This window comes from Garra rufa, chromosome 9, assembly GCF_049309525.1.
Source record: "Garra rufa chromosome 9, GarRuf1.0, whole genome shotgun sequence".
Lineage (NCBI taxonomy): Eukaryota > Metazoa > Chordata > Actinopteri > Cypriniformes > Cyprinidae > Garra > Garra rufa.
The window spans coordinates 21,221,845-21,241,164 of record NC_133369.1 but is presented as its reverse complement, the minus strand read 5'-3'; the positions used below and the strand labels follow the sequence as shown (position 1 = coordinate 21,241,164).

Here is a 19,320-nt window from a genome sequence, read left to right as displayed (position 1 = left end):
AGATCTGAGTTGAAATTAGGCAAAAAAAAAAAAAAAAATTTAAAATGCTAATGAGTGACCTCTTTATAAAATCAATTATATATGTATTCATAAACAAATACTTATATCCATCTGATTAAATATTCATCTATTCATTTACTTCCTAGAAATAATCAAATATCTGACTTTCAAATCTAAATCCACTGTTAAATCTCTTGTGGTTTCTATAAAAATTCTATATATATATACTATAAGGTCATGGAAAACTCATCGAAAGTCATTAGTGTAAAAAAAAGTAGCTTGTCTTTCCTATAGCTGATACTTGTGGTGTGTTTTAGATGTTGTTGAGTTGCTGACTGGACGTCTATTAAGGGGAAGCTGACCTTGTGACCATATGGCCTGATGACCCGTTCTGCAGGGGTCCCTTACACAGCTGTGTGGTCTGAGCCTTTGAGAGGTCTCTGTAAATACTGCACTGGTAATATACTCTTTGGGCTAGAACTAGATGGGAAAATGGCAGATTGGTCTCAGTTCAGAGTGCACAGGCTTGAATTGGTGAACGCAGCATGAGGTAGCGGCTTCAAAGAGAAGATATACTCGCCTACACACACATACACAACAGTTCATATTTGAGCATGAACTGCACCGTTCTCGACAGAACATTTGTAACACAGCATCCGAACCAGGCATCAGGTACTACTTATGTCCACAGTGAATTCGAACATGCTGTGTTTTATTTATAGAAATACCTCTGTAAACATGTTTGTTTTATTATTTTTGACCTGCCTTATTTATTATCTCTCTCTTTGTATTTTATTGTTTTATCTCATTTCTTTTAAATTGTACAACATTTTGGGTTATAAATACAATCAAATTTAATTCAATTTTAAAAACAACAAACAGCAATTTTGGCTTCAGAAGTCAATATCCAAAGTTGTTTAAGTAATTCGATCTTTTAGCAAAATAAGACTTTACTCAATTTTAAAATAAATGTTGATATGTGGTAAATATTTGTGATTCATTAATCATACAGCACCAGTCAAAAGTTTTTGAACTGTAAGTTTTTTTTATTTTATTTTTTAAGAATTATCTTTTGCTCAGCAAGTCTGCATTTATTTGATCCAAAATACAGCAAAAGCAGTAATATTGTGAAATATTTTTACTATTTAAAATAACAGCTTTCTATTTAAAATATATTTTAAAATGTAATTTATTCCTGTGTTTTAAAGCAAAATTTTCAGCATCATTACTCCAGTCTGCAGTGTCACATGATCCTTCAGAAATCATTTTAATATGCTGCTTTGCTGTTCAGGAAACATTATTATGATTATCAATATTTAAAAGAGTACATTTTTTGAGGATCCTTTCATGAATAGAAAGATCCAAAGATCAGCATTTATCTGAAATAAAAAAATCTTTTGCAACATTATGCACTATACCATTCAAAAGCTTGTAGTCAGTATAATTAATTAATTAATTAATTAATTTAAATATATTCAGAAATAGAAAACAGTTATTTAAAATACTAAATATATTTTACAATTGTACTGTTTTTGCTGTACTTTGGATCAAATAAATGCAGGCTTGGTGAGCAGAAAAACTATTTAAAAACCATTGAAAATCTTACAGTTCAAAAACTTTTGACTGGTAGTGAATGTAATTCAATTTGTGACCATTTCTATTTAATTGAAAGATGAAATTTCATTGTAATTTTTATTCTAAATAGTTACAAAGCAGTTCTATTCATCAAGACGTCTTGAAAAAAAATATCGTTTCCATGAAAATATAAAACCGTACAACCATTTTCAACACTAATAATTATAAAAAATGTTACTTAAACACAAAAAATCTAAATATATGTGACACTGAAGACTGGATAGAGTAATGGCATTAGTATTAAAATATATTTAAACAGAGAAGTTATTTTAAATTGCACTTATGTTTCACAATACTGCTGACTTTGCGATGTATGACCATACATTTCAACATATTTGTTATTTAACCGCAATATGAAGATGGATGGATCAATAGGTAGATAAATAAACATATCGATCCAATAATAACATAAGTCTCTGTTGGGGGTTTTGAACCCATGGGTGATTTGTTTTTACTAAAATACACAAATACACATACTGTACCCAGATTTCCTGGTCATGGCTGGTTAGTATAAATCTCAGATTAAATTGAAAGAGATGTGATTTATCGCCTGTCGCTTTGTGTGTCAGTGTCTGAGTGAACCACAACATCCTTAACTCAGCTCTCTCTGAGAGACTGTAAATTAAGGGCTTTGTGTGTGTTGTGTCTGTTTCTTGAAGAGAAGACAGTTTGATGAAGAGTTTAATCTTCTAAAGAAGAGACTGGAACACTGATTTTTGTCTCTCTCTCTCTCTCTCTCTGTCTTCTTTTCTTTTCCATTCATTTTCCAGAAATAGCAAGATTTTGTAGAAATGTGTAAATAATGGAATCATGAAATAAATATGATGGTAACACCCAGAGCTATTTGTGTGGAAGCCCAGGTGAGCTGAGTTGCTGAGCACTGAAACAGCAACTGGGTACAGACCTGTCACAGGAAACTAACCATCCTGAAATGACATGAGTCTTCTGCACTATGTGTGTGTGTGTGTGTGTGTGTCTCATGTCAGTCCAGCACAGCATGGTGTTTGATCACAGCTTTGTGTGTGTGTGTGTGTGTGTGTGTGTGTGTGTGTGTGTGTGTGTGTGTGTGTGTGTGTGTGTGTGTGTGTGTGTGTGTGTGTGTGTGTGTGTGTGTGTGGATGAGCATCAATGCCCTGTAAAGAAACTCAACCTCCCAAATCCTCTTCACCAGTCACAGAGGCGCTGAGCTCGGCATGTCTTAGCTGAGCACCCGGGGGTCTTTCTCTCTATCACGCACACACTTTTTGTGCATCCTGCTGGTGCAGACTGTGACTATCCATATAGAGACACATGGGAATATTATATACTTAAGTAAAATCACACGCACAAGAGTGCAGTTGTACTGAATGTGTGAAAATGGGGCTGTGATTCAGCCGTAGGTCACCGGCAAGATTGCAAGTGCGATATTGCTTTAATACAGCACTACAATACAAAAATTGGCCAGTTCAGTTTCAGATTTTTCTTTCTCTGCCAAAAAAATATTTTCAAAAGATGAAAAAGCATAAAGTTTTGTATGTTCTTTTTTTTTTACTGCTCTTTCTTTATTTCATACACTTTTCAGAGACTGAGGCTAAGACTATATGCTCGCATACACTTTTTTTTTTTTGTTTTACACACTTTTTTCTCTTCTGTACTGTCTTCTTGTGTACATTGTGTTTTTTTTTTTTTTGTACGTCTTATGGAGGCTTTTTTTAGACTCTTTTAGTGTACTATTTTAAGCACTTTCTTTTAACCCCTAATTTTTTCCTTTCTATTCTTTGCGCTTTGGTTCACAAATCATTATTCAGATCAGGACTTCGGAGTGTGGAGCATGAATCATTTGATTCAGCTTGGGCTTTCAAATAGCATATCGCGAATCATTTGATTTGGATCAGGACTTTGAAGCAGGTTAGTGAATCGTTTGACTTAGATTAGAACTTTACGTATTTATAAATCCATTGTTTTAGATCGGAATGTATCATGAATCTTTTGATTTAGATTGTAACTATGCGTATTGCGAATCGTTTAATTTAGATCGGAATCATTCCGCAAATTGAATTTTTGATTCAAGATCCGTGCTCTGAGTCCTGATCTGAAATGACGGTTCATAATTTTTCAGATTGGGACTTTGTATCACAAATCGCAAATCATTTGATTTCAAATCAGGCCTTCAAAGCGAGTTAGCGAATCATTTGAATTAGATCGGAACTTTGCGTATCAATTAATTTAGACCGGAACGTCAAGTTGCGTATTGCAGACCATTTGATTTAGATCGTAACTTTGCATATCGCAAATCATTTCATTAAGATTGAGACAGATTACGTAGCATGAATCATTTGATGTACATTGGAAACATTCCCCAAATTAAATGATTCACGATCTAAAGTCCTAATCTGAAATGGTGGTTCACAAATCATTATTCAGATTGGGACTTTGGAGCACAAAGCGTTTAGATTGGAACTTCGGAACAGTTCTGCAAATCTTTTTTTCTTAAACGGTAGAAAACGTCAAGCCATTAGTGAGATCTTGTCCTTGAAAATCAAAAAAGTAGTGCTTAAAAAGTCCTGGAATTTGAATTTACAGTATCTGTACGTATCCTGTTGAGCATTCTGGTTCTTAAATGGATAGTTCACCCAAAAATGGTTTTTAATGTTAATGGATGAATGGATGTTGATATCCTGTAGTTCAAAAGTCCAATAAAGTACGTCCATCTATCATAAAAGTACTCCACACAGCTCCAGGTGGTTAATAAAAGCCTCCTGAAGCGAATCAATGCGTTTGTGTAAAAAAAATATTTAAAACTTTATATAAATTGTAACCGTATGCACATTCACAAAAGAGTGGCGTTCCAGCGGATGACGTAGGACGTAGTGTTGAACACGGTACCGCAGAGAAGAGACCAAAACGAAACACTGGTCATGAATTAGACATACAAAATGAAGATTTGTAAAGAAAAATGTCAGAGGATTTTGATATAAGCCATGAGGAGAGTGGTTTTCCTTAGCTGTAATTAAAACTTGGTTCTTGCATAACTAGTATATTCTTACCAGAGCTTACACTACGCCTACGTCATACGCCATATGTCATCTGCTAGAACACCACTCTCTCATGAACGTGTGTACAACATTTAGCGGAAGCTAGAAATTACGGTTTCCAAAGTTTTAAAGATAGATAATTTCTCACGCAAACGCATCAATTCACTTTAGAAGGCTTTTATTAACCACCCGGAGTCGTGTGGAGCACTTTTTTTGATGGATTGATGCACTTTATTGAACTTCAATCTCAACACCCTTTCACTGCCATTATAAAGCTTGGAAGAGCCAGATTGTTTTCATCTGAAAGCAAACGAAGCTTGGAAGAGCCTGATTGTATTTGTCTGAAAGCAGAAAGTCATACATCTAGGATGGCTTGAGGGTGAGTAAATCATGAGGTCATTTTCATTTTTGGCTGAACTATCCACATAACATAAGTGCTTTTTTAAATGGATTTTTTGGCCTCTTTTATTGTTTGCCTGACAGAAATCTAATTTCAGATTGCTTAGAAAAGTAATATCACACCTTTCCTCAACAAGCTGCGTGAGTTATAGATCATGTCTGTCACGCAAACGCTTACCAGACACCACTAATGACAGGAGTGAGCTTGCTGTCTGTCAATGCATCTCATTCTGTTCTTAACATCAATACATTAATACTGAACTCACCGGATTATAACATTATTATAACCTCACTGTGTTTATTGGAATTGAGTATGTTGCCTCACTGTCATGTAAGCCTTGTTGTTGTCCTGATGTCTCCTTATGAGATCAGAGCTGATCTCTCGTTCTCTCTCTCTGGATCGCTCTCTAATTGGTATGGTTTCAAGCTGCGCTTGGTTAAAGAGAGAAAGAGAGTGAGTGAGTGTCGGGCAGCTTTCGACAGCCTACGCTGCATTTCTTTGATAAAGACTCTTCCAGTTCCTCCTCCCAAAATCTTCACTTACCCCTGCACACAACCACCCACTCCATACGCTCCTCTGGGAGAGCTCCTGGGAGTCTGCGTGTGCATTCGTGATGACTTTAGCAGTCGGTCCCTGGGCTGTGGGTTTTTTTTTTTTTTTGGTGAAGAAGCAGAATTACTAATAAAAATAGAACTACTCATAAAAAAAGTTTGAGGGAAAAACATGTTTTGCTCCCTCCTCCTCCTCCACCAGCACATACACTTCACCCTCCAATTATAATACCCGCCGGGGGACGACGGCTCCAATTTCTGTCAATACAGACAGGTAATGCCTCTAAATAACAACCTTAAATATTAATGAGAGAGGGGGAGAGAGGAGAGAGATCAAGAAAAGAGTGTATTTTACATTCAGAACTTTAAAAGTCAAAGAAGAAAGTGAGACAATTTGAAGGTACGACTGCATAATTTTGGGCTCTTTGTTTGAAGAGGTTGCTGTCAGGTCATCCTCGGGAAAGAAAAGCCGAATTGATTTTCTCTCTGTCTAAATGACTGATTTGCAAAATTAATGTGTGCCGCAGCGAGTGCGTAGGGCCGATGAAAACGGGACTGATCGGTGCCGCTCCGCTAATGCCGCTGCCGTCTGCCTGACTTGGCGACAGCGAAGGAAAGTCTCGGCGGTTCTCGTATCGATCCCCACGGCCACTGTCTGCCGGCTGGCATGGATCCCTCTCTGATGTCTAGCTGGGAATGTCGTTTCAAGAGAGAAACGACAGTTCGTCTGCAAGTTTGTTTGATGCTTATCAGGATGTAGCCACAACACGTCTGTTGGAGAGTAATCGGCGCGATGAGTGTCATATGCATCGCTGAGCGGTACGTGGCAAGATGTGACACATCACGTGCCAACTTTCATGCTAATCGGGATACACATTGACGTTCGCTGACAGCCAGTCCTCTTGGAATTTCAGCGGGGGAATGGGATGAGCAGGAATTGTCATCGGTGCGTGAATGAAGACTGATGGTGCTCCTTTTCTCTACCGTTCCCAGCAGAGGCAGCAGCACAGCCCGCCGCGGCCCGCCAGCGTTGTTCCTCCCATGAACTGACCTTGTCAGGAAGGCAGAGCCCTTGTGGCCGGAGCAGATCCCTTTCTTCCTCGGGGATTGGCTGACTGGCATTGATAGTGAGAAGGTCATGACCTCTTGCTGACAGACCAGACACCCACGTGACACTAGATGCCTGTGATTCGTTTAACAGTTATTCACGCCTCCGCTCCAGTGGGTCACAGATGACAGGGTTTTCAGTGTAGTTTTAAGTTTGTTTAGTTTAGTTAGTTGTGTTTTTGGTTGTATATATAAAACATTAAAGGATTAAAGGATTAATTCACTTCCGGAATAAAAATTTCCTGATAATTTACTCACCCCCATGTCATCCAAGATGTTCATGTCTTTCTTTCTTCAGTCAAAAAGAAATTAACATTCCATGATTTTCCCAGTGGGGATCAACGGTTTGAAGGTCCAAATTGCCGTTTCAGTGCAGCTTCAAAAGGCTCTCCATGATTCCAGCCAAGGAATAAGGGTCTCATCCAGTGAAAGAATTGGGTATGGGCAGGGCGAAAAAGTCCATCTCTTTTTGTAAAGGGTGTTTGACTTACTTTGCACGTTCGCTTTAACACTGGCTTGGTACTTCCATCTACATCACACTTGACCTTTTCAATGTGACTACGTATTTCATTTATTTATGCAGTTTTCCTACATATACAACATTACAGACATATTTACTTTTTTATGTATTTTTTTTTTTAGTTATTTATTTGATTCTGTATAGTTTTACTTTTCTTTCTGATATGCATATCACAACATGCACCATACTCTTTAATAACACTGTTTAAATTTTATGTTTCAAGTTCTCAACAGCACCATATTGCAGTACTTGCTGTCAATGAAATGAGCTATAAAATGTGCCATTACTGCCACTTCTAGCATCTGGCATCCCTGGTACATTTTACTGGATCCACTCAGATCTTGTGTCAGATGGCCCGAATCAGAGAACAACTAGTACAAAGTTTATAGCAAAAGACAATCTGAAAAATGTCTTTTGTTTGTTTGTCCTTTTTTTTTTTTTTTTTTGGATCACCATTTGGATCAACTATTTCATTTTGTTTTACATTTATTTTATTTTATTTATTTTATTTTTACATGCAAATAGTCGGATGCCAGTCTTAAGATATTAATTAGATCGAAATTAATAAGTTATTTTCTGTCTTTGTATTGCTATTTAGCCAATTATGTTTATTTTATTTTATTTTTTACATGCAAAAAGTCAGATGTCAATCTTAGGATATTAATTAGATGAAAATAAATCAGTAATTTTCTCTCTTTGTATTGCTGTTGAGTTTTTGTTTATGTTTTGTTGCAAATTTAGTAAAAACCCATTTGTGGACAAGAACACTAATTTGAAATTTATTTCAGATGTATTATTTACTTCAGATTATATTATTAAACTTGCTACAAAAAAAAAAAAAAAAAAAAAAAATATATATATATATATATATATATATATATATATATATATATATATATATAAAATACTAAATAGCAATACAAGGAGAGAAAATTACTTTATTTTGATCTAATTATTATCTTAAGACTGACATCCAAATACATTTCAGATTAGCATTTTTTTCTTTTTTTTTTTGGCCTGAACCAACTAGTACAAAGTTTATAGCAAAAGACATCTGAAATGTTTTTTTTTTTACGTTTTTTTTTTTCTTTTTTGCATCACCATTTTGATCAACTAAACAATGTATTTTTATTTTGCTTTATTTATTTTATAGTAATTTAATTTTATATATTGTATTTTATTTTATTTGTTTTGTTTTTATTTTTACATGCAAATAGTCAGACGTCAATCTTAGGATATTAAAAAAGTTTATATTTTGTTGCAAATTTAGTAATAATCTAAAATTTAATAAAAAATAATAATTAAATAAATATTGTAATAATCTTAATAATCTAATTAAATAATCTAAAATCTGAATTAAATAATAAATCTGAAATAAAAATTAGATTTAGCAGTATGTACTGGATTCACTGCAGAGAACAACTACAAAGTTCATAGCAAAAGACGTCCGAAATATGTTCAAATATTATTTTTTTTTTCCTGATCTTTTTTGGATCACCTTTTTGATCAACTGTTATTTTATTTTTACATGCAAATAGTCCTACTTCAATCTTAGAATATGAATTAGATGAAAATAAATCAGTCATTAAGTTTTAGTTTATATTTTGTTGCAAATTTAGTAGTTAGGCGTTCTTGTTCGCAAACTTTTTTGTAATAATTATTTAATTTGAACAGATTTTTTTGCAAAGCTTTTTTCTCTGTAGCAGTTTCACTTGACTGTAGTAACCTTGGCAGGCACAGCGAGAGAGAGAGACATCCATTGAGGATTCTTCCATTCCATTTTTCATCTAATCCCAATTGAGGGTCAAAGTGTTTCCTGTCTGTCAGCTGTTTGTCATTCTCTCTATCTCTCAGTGCTCTTGAGGAGACTTTGCCGGCTGCCACACTGGTATTGTCTGCATATTAATATCTTTCTGGGTTACTGCGGTTACCAAAGTTCCCGCTCTTATCCCATCATACCCTGATATTGTTCAGAGTAGATTAAAACTTAAATATGTGGCTTGGGATGAGGGCGAGTGTGTCTATTTTATGAGGCGTGATAATAGCCCCTTAACTCTGTGCTGTCAGATGTGCCTTTCTCTCTTTCTTTCTCTCTTTTTTTCTCTCTCTCTCCGTCGTCTGTTCTGCAGGGGCAGACCCTCAATAATTGCCCGACACTCCTTAAGTCCAATTCTAATTTAGCCCAGCAACAGCAGGGTGGTCACTCACTGGAAATCTAATTAGGGGCTCCTGTGTGTGCGTCTGCATATGTGTGTGTGCGTCTCCTGTGAGATGGTGAGTGAAATGACTGATAGCGCCGAGGAAGCCATTTGGATCAGTGTTTAAAACACAGGCAGAATGTGTGCCAGGAATATCTGGCTTTTTAAAGCCTGCTCGAGCTATTCCTACCTGAATACTGACCTAATTGATTTCGATTCAAAAACAAAACTGGGTAGAGCTTTGTAATCTGTTTATGCGCACGTCTGCCTTCTAGGTGACCCCTGGATCATGTGACGATATCATGGGACAGGTCTGTGATAATGATTGGTTGTTTTGGCATAAACAGGCCAACGGCTGCGGTCTCAAACCAACAATGTCGTCTTTGTGGTCGAAAGTCACACGCATACACACACACACACACACACACCGTAATACGGTTTCCTGCTTGTTTTTCCCTTCTCTAACTGAAAGCCCATAAGCCGTTTTGTTAATTTGTTTTTCTGTTTTTCTCGAGAGCTGTTGATCAGTTCCTGACACACTCATTTGTCAGTCTAAAGATGAACCAGAGTCCAGGTTTGTGTCTTTTTATATGTGCCTCAGCCTTTTTTTTACTCACCAGCTCATAAAGACTGCTTTTTATTCTTGTAACTCAGATAGTAGCATAAGGCCAAGGTCACTGGTGTGATTCTCAAGGAATATGTGAAACGATTATACCTAAAGTACTCTAAATGTGTCAGCTAAATGTAAATGCCAGTATTTTTGTTCCAGTTCATGTGAGGAACTTTAGGATGGACTTGCAGATTTCAATCAGCCGTAGATTCGGCTCCTGTTCTCCAGCCCAGAGACCCGGATGCTGTATGTGTGATTCAGCAGCAATTAGCCTCAATCTGTGTGTGACAAACAGGCATTCACTGAAGGTTTCTCATCAATGCGAGGTTGAAGCGTATAATTTAAAGTGCTAGTGCAATAATGTAGACTAATCAGCTGTGTTTATCTGCCGACAGGACCTTCAAGAGCAAATCCACACCCCTTTTCTAGTTAAATGGGGCTGGTAACAGGTGCCTGAATGCCACATTTCATTGACTTAAGAGCCAAAGAACATCATCACAGTCTATGCTCTGTATTTTTCGTAATTACGAGACTGTTTTGAGGCCATTTCAACATCCAAAGTAATTTGATGCCTTTTTATGTTTTTAACAACTGGTTTTAAAAGTGTATTAAAATTCTATACTATTTTGTCTAAATAAATAAAAATGTAAAATCATTCAAATTAAATGCTAGAGGTAATTTAAGAATCACAACATGAATGAATGTATAATGTAAAAGTAAAATATACTGGATGAAAAAAATATTTTAAGACTTGCAAGCTGTTGCATATAGCTATGGAAGCCCATTTCCACCACTGAATAAAAATAAAATAAGGTAATTCTGACTTTTGTTCTCGTAATTGCGAGTTTACATCTCGCAATTCTGACTTTTTGTCTCAGAATTGCTTAATACAAACTCTCAATTCTGACTTTTGCGTCATACAAATTCAAAATTGTGAGAAATAAAGTCAGAATTGCAAGATACAATTCAGAATTTTTTTTTTCTCAGATTTGCATATCAAGTCCCAATTGCGAGTTAAAAAAAATAGAATTGAGTGATACGTGTTCTAAATTGTTCGAAATTAAGTTACATTAGATTAAGATACCCACAATGCTGATTTTTCTCAGAATTGCATGATATAAAGTCGCAGTGGCGAGTTCTCAAATCAGAATTGCGTGATATAAATTCACAATTGCGAGAAATAGTCACAATCGCAAGATACTCACAATTCTGACTTTCTCGCAATTGCGACTTTATTTCTCGCTGTTCTGATTTTTTATTTATAAAGTCTTTAGATTTTAGTTAAAAAGTCAGAAAAGCTCAATATAAACTTGAAATTCTGAGAGATAATGTATGAAGTCAGAATTGCAAGATATAAACTCAATTACGGCTTTTTTCTCTCAGAATTGAGAGTTTATATCTTACAGTTATGATATTACAACACGCAATTGCAAGTTATAAAGTCAGAATTGTGAGATATAAACTCGCAATTGTGATTTTTAAAGTCTGAGAGGTATATAAGACTCAGAATTCTCAGAATTGCACATTTATATCTCACAATTCTGAATTAATAACTTGTTGTAATATCATAACTGTAAGATATAAACTCTCAATTCTGAGAAAAAAAAAAAGCCGGAATTGTGAGTTTATATCTTGCAATTCTGACTTTATACTCTATCTCTCAGAATTGCAAGTTTATATTGAGCTTTTCTGACTTTATAACTCACAATTATGTTTAACTGCACAATTCTGCAGATTTTTGCAAATATCGCTAACTTAAAAAGTCAGTACTATTGGATATTTACCAATGATATTGATACATAGTAAAGATGTACAGTATACATCCTTACCGTTTGAATCTCAAATGCAGTTTCCGTTGCAAATTTGCTTTTTTTGTGTGTGAAAATGCTCTAAACAGGTTCATCATCGGCCACCTATTGCTTGGAATGGGTTCCAGGTGACTCACTGAACTCACGGAGGGTTTTTGAATCTTATCAACTCGAAATGAATTTATAGAATCTCTGACTCGGTCGGATTCTAGGATCTCTCTAAGTATTGTGAGGGAGAGTCTGGCCTCTGCCCCTGTTCACAGCTACTTGTGGGTCCCTGTCAGCGGGGTTGCTGGGTAATGGGCCGTGGAGAGCCAGAGCACTAATGTGCTTAATCGTGTTTGAAATGACAGAGGAGCCCAGGGACACCAGACTTTATTATGTTGGACCATGTATACAGAGAGGAGACTCATTCAATTTCTGCTTCTGAGGGTGTGAAAGGGTCCCAGAGTGGAAAGAGGAGAGAGAGGGAGTGAGCGAAGTGTGTCCTTTTCATGTGTCGCTTGGGACAAAAGGGGGTGAATCGCATTAAAGAGCACCTAACTCATTTTTGAATTAAAACTCATGTTTCTCTCTCCCTTCTTGGCTGACATGATGTTTCCTTAAGCAGGTATTAAACCGCTGATGGAATTTAAATTCATCCGCATGAGATTTTAATCGTAATTTTTATCGTGAGCCAGCAGTGATAAAAGCTGGGCTTGTTAAACAGAGTCAACCCGTAAATGAATATAGGTCCTTTAAAAGCGATACGACCGCGTAGGTCGCACGCCATAAAAAGCCGCCATTCTCTTCCCATCAGGTTTTCCGTGTTGGCCCCTGCGAGTGTTTTTTAAGTGCTGCAAGAGAGGGAGGGATGTGCGGATCCCACAGCGAGCCAAAGAGCTGTTGGTAAATCCAAATGAATGTCGGATAATCAATCCTGAGCTCAAGAGATTTCTCCTCCTCAAACTTCAGCGCTGCCTCTTTCCTCAACTCTGCCTCATTTTCCGAAGACCCACAACGGGGCCCGGCGCCCTGCCCACATCAAGCCGACTGAGAGCCAGCACTGACCCCGTGGAGGAAGCGAGGGATAAGCAGGGGTTTAGTCACATATCGACAGCTGTCTGCTCATCAGTGCTTTGCGTTTCTTCAAACGCCACATGAATGCGCACTGATTAGAAGAGTGAGAGAGACGCGGAGAGTTTGCAAACACGCACACACATTTTGTGTGTGCCACCTGCCTGGAAAAAGGGAGGCAAACTACTTGGTACACTCTGTAAGGGTTTGTATCAAGTGGAGAGGGGAATTTACAAAATAATATATTTTGGTAGGTGGTTTGTTTTGAAGAAAACCTATATAGTATTGTATCCTTTATATCTTCAAAGAGTCTTTAGTTTATCAAATGTGTAAAAGACAGATACAGCTTTACGCTTCTCTCCGCGTTTTTCGAACTTTTAGCAGTGTAAATAAGTCTGCATGAAATAGCATTAGACATCTCTTTTAAAGGAGACCTCTTATGCCCCTTTTTTTTCAGTATGTAATATACTAAGTCGCAGGTGTCCCCGGAATGTGTCTGTGAAGTTTCAGCTCAAAATACCTTACAGATAATTTATTATATCACTTATTTTGAGTGGAAGCAGAAACACGCTGTTTTCGTGCATGACTTTTTAAATGCAAATGAGCTGCTGCTCCCTGCCCACTTTTCTAGAATAGAGCTGCACCTTTACAGCTCATAAAAATAGCTGTTTGTAGTGTTGTCACGGTACCAAAATTTCAGTATTCGGTACCAATACCAGTGAAAATCCACGGTTCTCGGTACCAATTTCGGTACCAATGCAAAACACAATAACATCAATTGAGCAACACTATTTTTTATTAATAAAGAAAATAAAATGTACAAAAAACAGTGCCATTCCTAATACTAATGTAATATTTTGTTAAAAGTTTTTTCACAGGTTAAAAAAGTATTTCAAGGATTGTAAACATTTTAGTAATTAAATAACATCTAAATAAATTACAGGCATAAAAAATGTAAACAAGCTTCACTCAAAACTTTTTGTCATATTTCTGCTGCTACTGAAAAACATCTGTACTGTTGTTTGTTTTAGAGTTCGCTGGGGTCTTTCATGATCTTCCTCAATCTGCAACTGTAAAAAGAAAATGTAATATACTTAAGTAAAGCCGTGGCCTAAGTCTGACCAGATGCAACATTAGATCATTGACACCAGCAAAATATGAATTTTCAGTAAATGACTAAGCTCAGCTGTTATAATAAATTTAGATAAGATTACATATATTAAGACAAGTGTCTATCACAGATGGAAACTGCAGTATTAAAAACAATTTACAATTTTCATTTGTTAGAAAACATGCCTAACAATAAAAAGTAGTTAACATTACATGGAAATTATTCTTCGTAAGGTTAGGCTAATTTCAACATTTACTAATGCATAAAATCCTGTTGAACATGAATCTGTTAAACATTCACAAACATGAATTAATGTTGTAAAAATATATTGTTCACTTTACTTTAAGTTTATGTTAGATGATGCATGAATTTGATCTTATTGTAAAGTATTAACAAATTAAACAGGGGATAAAACGTGTTTTATTTTATTGTACTTTTATTCAATCTAAACTGCATTCATATTATTATCAAAAAGCTTTTTAAACCTGCTAGAGTTATCAAGCCTAGAACGTTTTCTGACAGACGGATATTAAGGACATAAACATTGTTACCGACACATTTGTACATTCTCTAACACACATATTTTGGATACACAGGTCATTTGTGTGTAAAATAGTAAATATATCATGTCCTTATTTTTTTTTTTACTCTAACAAAAGTTATAGGAGCATTGGTTCAAATTCATTCTAAGGCCCAGCATTATAGCGTTAGCCGCGCTTATGCTAACGATTTACTACACAAACGGTGATGTTTATTTCAGTCTGACATTCAAATTAAAATATGCAATAATGCTATTAATATGAAATTAAAATTAAACTTACCTTACTTGAACTCTTTAATTTGATCCCGGAGTCGATCTTAGTCGATCTCTGAGGTGTTTTTGATGTGTTTCCTCCTTTCGAGAGAACCTAGACGGCATCCTTTGCGAATAGTTTTTTTGATGATCTATGATGTTCGCCTTGATAAGCCGCAATTCCAAAATATTTGGAGCAAGTCTGGCTCTTCTTTGTCAACAAGTCGATTCAGAGCCGCGGCATCAGCAGCACCACCGGAATGAAGAGAGCGCAACTTCGCAGTGCGTGTGTGCGCACCTTTTGGAAAGAAACCGGGTTGACCGGATAGTCGGTACCACCGGTACTTAAGAAAACCTGGTACCGTAACGTTTTAATTTTTTTAGTACCGACTTGGTACCGAAGTACCGGGACTTTTGACAACACTAGCTGTTTGGTTTTGATTATAATTTTTATCATGCTGAAATCATGCGTTTTAAAGCCATATTAGTTTAAACTTCTAATGTAGGGTTTTCTGAGCGCACATATCCGAAGCACACGCACAGAAAGCGGCTGTCACACGGCGATTACTAAACTAAGTTCTCTTTCATGTCGTATTGCGCTTAAACTGTCAAATACACACAGGTTTATGTTAAAAACACACATGAGTTACAAAAACAGTCGGTTATGTCTGAAGGTAAACAGCTGGGGAAAAATTGCATGTTTATATTATATCTGTGTGGCTGCAGTGTAATATACAGTAAATAAGTCGATAAATCCACTGCTCTCTTGTCTCTCCTGGGGCTGGGACTCTAAATAGTGTTCTCTGCTTGACTGTTAAGCCTAAGACAGAACAATTAGCATGCTTTGCTCAAATTTTCTGAGCGGCTCGTTTTTTCACAACCTTGCAGAGAAAGGCTTACCAAAACAATTCACTGGGTTGTTCTTATTGACATATTCTGTGTTGGTAGATACACCGGGGACCTGATTATCGCACTTAAACTCAGAAAAATTCAGATTTTTATGAGACGTTACCTTTATTCTAAATGGATATGGTCTGATTTGGACAGATTTGGCTTTATGCTCAGTGTTTGCTACTTGGCAAATTATGGAATTAATAGATTTTTGCAATTATACTGTGCCAAAACAGGAGATTAATTGAGCTCAAAGGGGGACTCTGTGAGTGGTCAAGCACCCCCTTGAGAAAGACTGTTTTGTGTCGCAAACAAAACGATTATTGTCTAGCTAATGTTCTATTATTGAATCTCTGTTATTGAATTGAGCTCTCTTTTGGTTCCAAACTTCAAACTCATTTTTGATTTGAACTAATCTATAAAGCAGTTTCGTCAGTTGTTTGTGTCTGTGCATTATACATGTTTGCAAAGACATCCAATAGGGCTTTGAAAGATTATCTACCCAACAACCTCTCTTTGTGGTTAAAGTTCATTCTTTAGCTAATGTCAGATTGGCGCACCATAAATGTCTTGTCAATGTTATTGATTAGCATCTGGTAAAATAGCAGTTTTACATAATGGGGGGATTGTTTTCTTTGTGAACGATAAATGCTAGACTGGCTTAAAACTTGGATGAAAACATCTCAACCGACTTTGCGAATCATTGTGCCAAGTCTTGTAAAGCGTTGTTGGAACCTGGATTTGTTTTAGGCTGGCTGTGATTTGCAGAGCTTTACAGAGACAGAGAGAGTGAGCTGAGGGGAAGTAATTAAGTCCAAATCCATTTAGGTCATTTAATTAATTGAGGGACACGTTCACTGGTTTCCCAGTCCTATCACTGTTCACATCAGCCTTGAGAGCTGATTGAGATGCCATTTGGAGCATGTATTAATGGCAGCAGAGAGAGCAGCTTGGAGGAATGGGCTGTCTGGTCTTATCTGTGCAACGTCGCTGAGGTCTCAAACTTTTGGGTCTCTAAAGAGTGCTTTGCCTTGAGCGAAAGGGACATCTTTATATTGAAAATTATTAGGACAGGGGTTTGTTAAGGATTAATTTGACCTAATTCCTTTGAGGTTTTAAAATATCTTTGAAGTTCTTCTTTTTGGATTTGTTCTAAACTCGAACCTTAAGTCGGCATGAAATCTAACGCATATTATTGATCTTACTGTTAACTATTCATCCAGCGTTTCATCAAAATGTCAAAAGTAGATCTTCCAAAATAACAGATTTTTCTCTGTTGGCGTATTCCAATCAATTTGTCTTCTTAAAACCTGCTCCTTACAATCGACTTTTAAAACATTTATTTATTGATTTATGGTGAAAATGTTATTCTTGGCTGTTTTTCCCCACCAAGTTCATCAGTTTTCACATGATCTCTTCTCCGTCATCAGTTCCTTGAAAAGCCACACAGCTTTGGTTCTGGTTCTGCAGTCATAAGACATCCGGATGGTATAATTTGTTATCTGACGTGATCCTTGTTTGTTTGTGTCCATATAAAAATGACCCCATGATCCTTTCAGCCTTAGTCTGGGAAAGATGATGTCTCACATTTTGTGCTGTATTAGTTCTAGTAGAGCATGTGTTTCCTAAGTATGTGTGTATATGCTCCATTAGAAGTGCACCTCACTGTCCCTGTACTCAGTTCTCTAAGTATAGCTAATCCATCAGACATAATGTCCCATTATATAGCCCTGACAGCAGGTATCTTTGTAAGGTCACGTGGGGTGATTAATGCTGATCAGGCTTCAAGTGCTCAAGCACTGTTTTTTTGTGTTGCTGAACTAAAATATGGGCTGGAAATTAAAATTTAAAGGACACATTGTCAACTGTAATACACAAACTCATCTATTTACTAAAGCAGTGTTTTAAAACGGATGGGTCGCAACCCAGAAATATGACCCAGACTGTGTGAAAATTGGTTTAGATAAAGATAAATGAAAAGATAAATGTGTTTTTGTGCAGTTACTGGAAAAAAAAAAAAACATTGAAATCCAAATTGTGAATGTTCCTTTTTTAGACAGTCATGGTAATAGTTTTGCATAATTTTAGACTAGTGGGGTTTGTGGGTATAATAATACATTTCAGTAATTGATTGAGTAGCTCACTGAAATATTAAAATTCTGTCATTAATTAATCATCCTCATGTCATTCCAAACCTCTAAGACCTTCGTTTATCTCCGAAACACAAATTAAGATATTTTTGATGAAGTCCGAGAGCTTTCTGACCCTGCATAGACAGCAGTGCAACTGCTATGTTCAAGGCCCAGAAAGGTAGTAAGAACACTGTTAAAATAGTCCATGTCAGTGGTTCAACCTTAATTTTAAAAAGCTACAAAAATATTTTTGTGCACAAAGAAAAAAAAAACTGACACTGAAGAGAGAAATTGTTGAATAAAGTCTAGAATTTTTTCTTGTTGCACAAAAAGTATTCTCTGTCTATACTGTAAAAAAAAAGTTGGTTCAACTTAAAAAGTAAGTGTTATGCTGCCTTAAAATTTTTAACTTTAGTCAACATGAAATGTCAAGTTGTACTACATGAAAATGTGGATATTTGAGTTGAGTAAACTTAAAATTTTAAGGCAACATGAACACTTTAAGTTGAAGCAACTTTTTTTGTACACGGGGTCAAAAAGCTCTAGAATTTTATCAAAAATATCTTAATTTGTGTTTTCCAAAGATGAACCAAGGTCTTACGAGTTTGGGGCGACATAAGAGTGAGTAATTAATAACAGAATTTTCATTTTGGGGTAAACTATCCCTTTAAGTACATTTTTGTTTACATTTCTTAATTTCCTCTGTAAAATCTGCATCCTAAAGCAAAACCAGTTGAGAATCACTGTACTAGAGGACAGTCCATTCATTTTTTTTTCCATTGTATCGTCTAGAATAACCTGATGCCAAACTCATTAACATCAGTATCTCAGTCCATTATGAGTCTAATACAAACACTCAAAGCGATCATTAATAATTCAGCCTATTTTCAGGAGGACTCTTTGGCAGGAGACTTTCATTTTTTCCATTGCCCTGAAAATAAGTTTTTGATCTATCCCTGTTGGCCTCGTGTAAAAGCTGACAGACTGAGACGGCATCCCAGCAGCCTTTGCGGTTAATTGAGTTAAGTCACCTGTGAAAGACTGTACAGTTTGAGTCAATGAGCCAGGTGTCCCCCAGGCTGGGGCCCTTATAATATAACCTATTGTGTTCTCAGTCCAGCTTTTTTTCTTTCCCGATCTCTGTTTCTTCATCATTATGTTGGGCGTGTTAATAAGAGCAACGCTGCCGCTGTCTGATTCAGGATGACTGCAGGATGCTTGAATATTCAAGTACACCCAAAAATGAAATTTCTGTCATTAATTACTCAGCCACATGTCATTCCAAACCCGTAAGACCTTTGTTCATCTTCAGAACACAAATTTTGATATTTATGATGAAATCCATGAGTTTGAGGGTAAGTAATTAATTACAGATTTTTCATTTTTGAAAAATTGCATTAAAGGGATAGTTAAAAGTGAAAATTCTTTCATTGTTTACTCACTTTGTTGACAACCCATCTGGCTTATTTTCTTCCAAAAATTGTGCTAGTTGCT

The 19,320-nt window shown here is 36.2% G+C and overlaps 1 protein-coding gene across 3 annotated transcripts in view; it reads left to right on the top strand.

Moving 5' to 3' along the window:
* The window catches only part of sema6cb (semaphorin 6Cb), a 166,803-nt gene that overhangs the window by 81,047 nt on the left and 66,436 nt on the right, over positions 1-19,320 (top strand). The gene's annotated exons all lie outside the window — the stretch shown is intronic.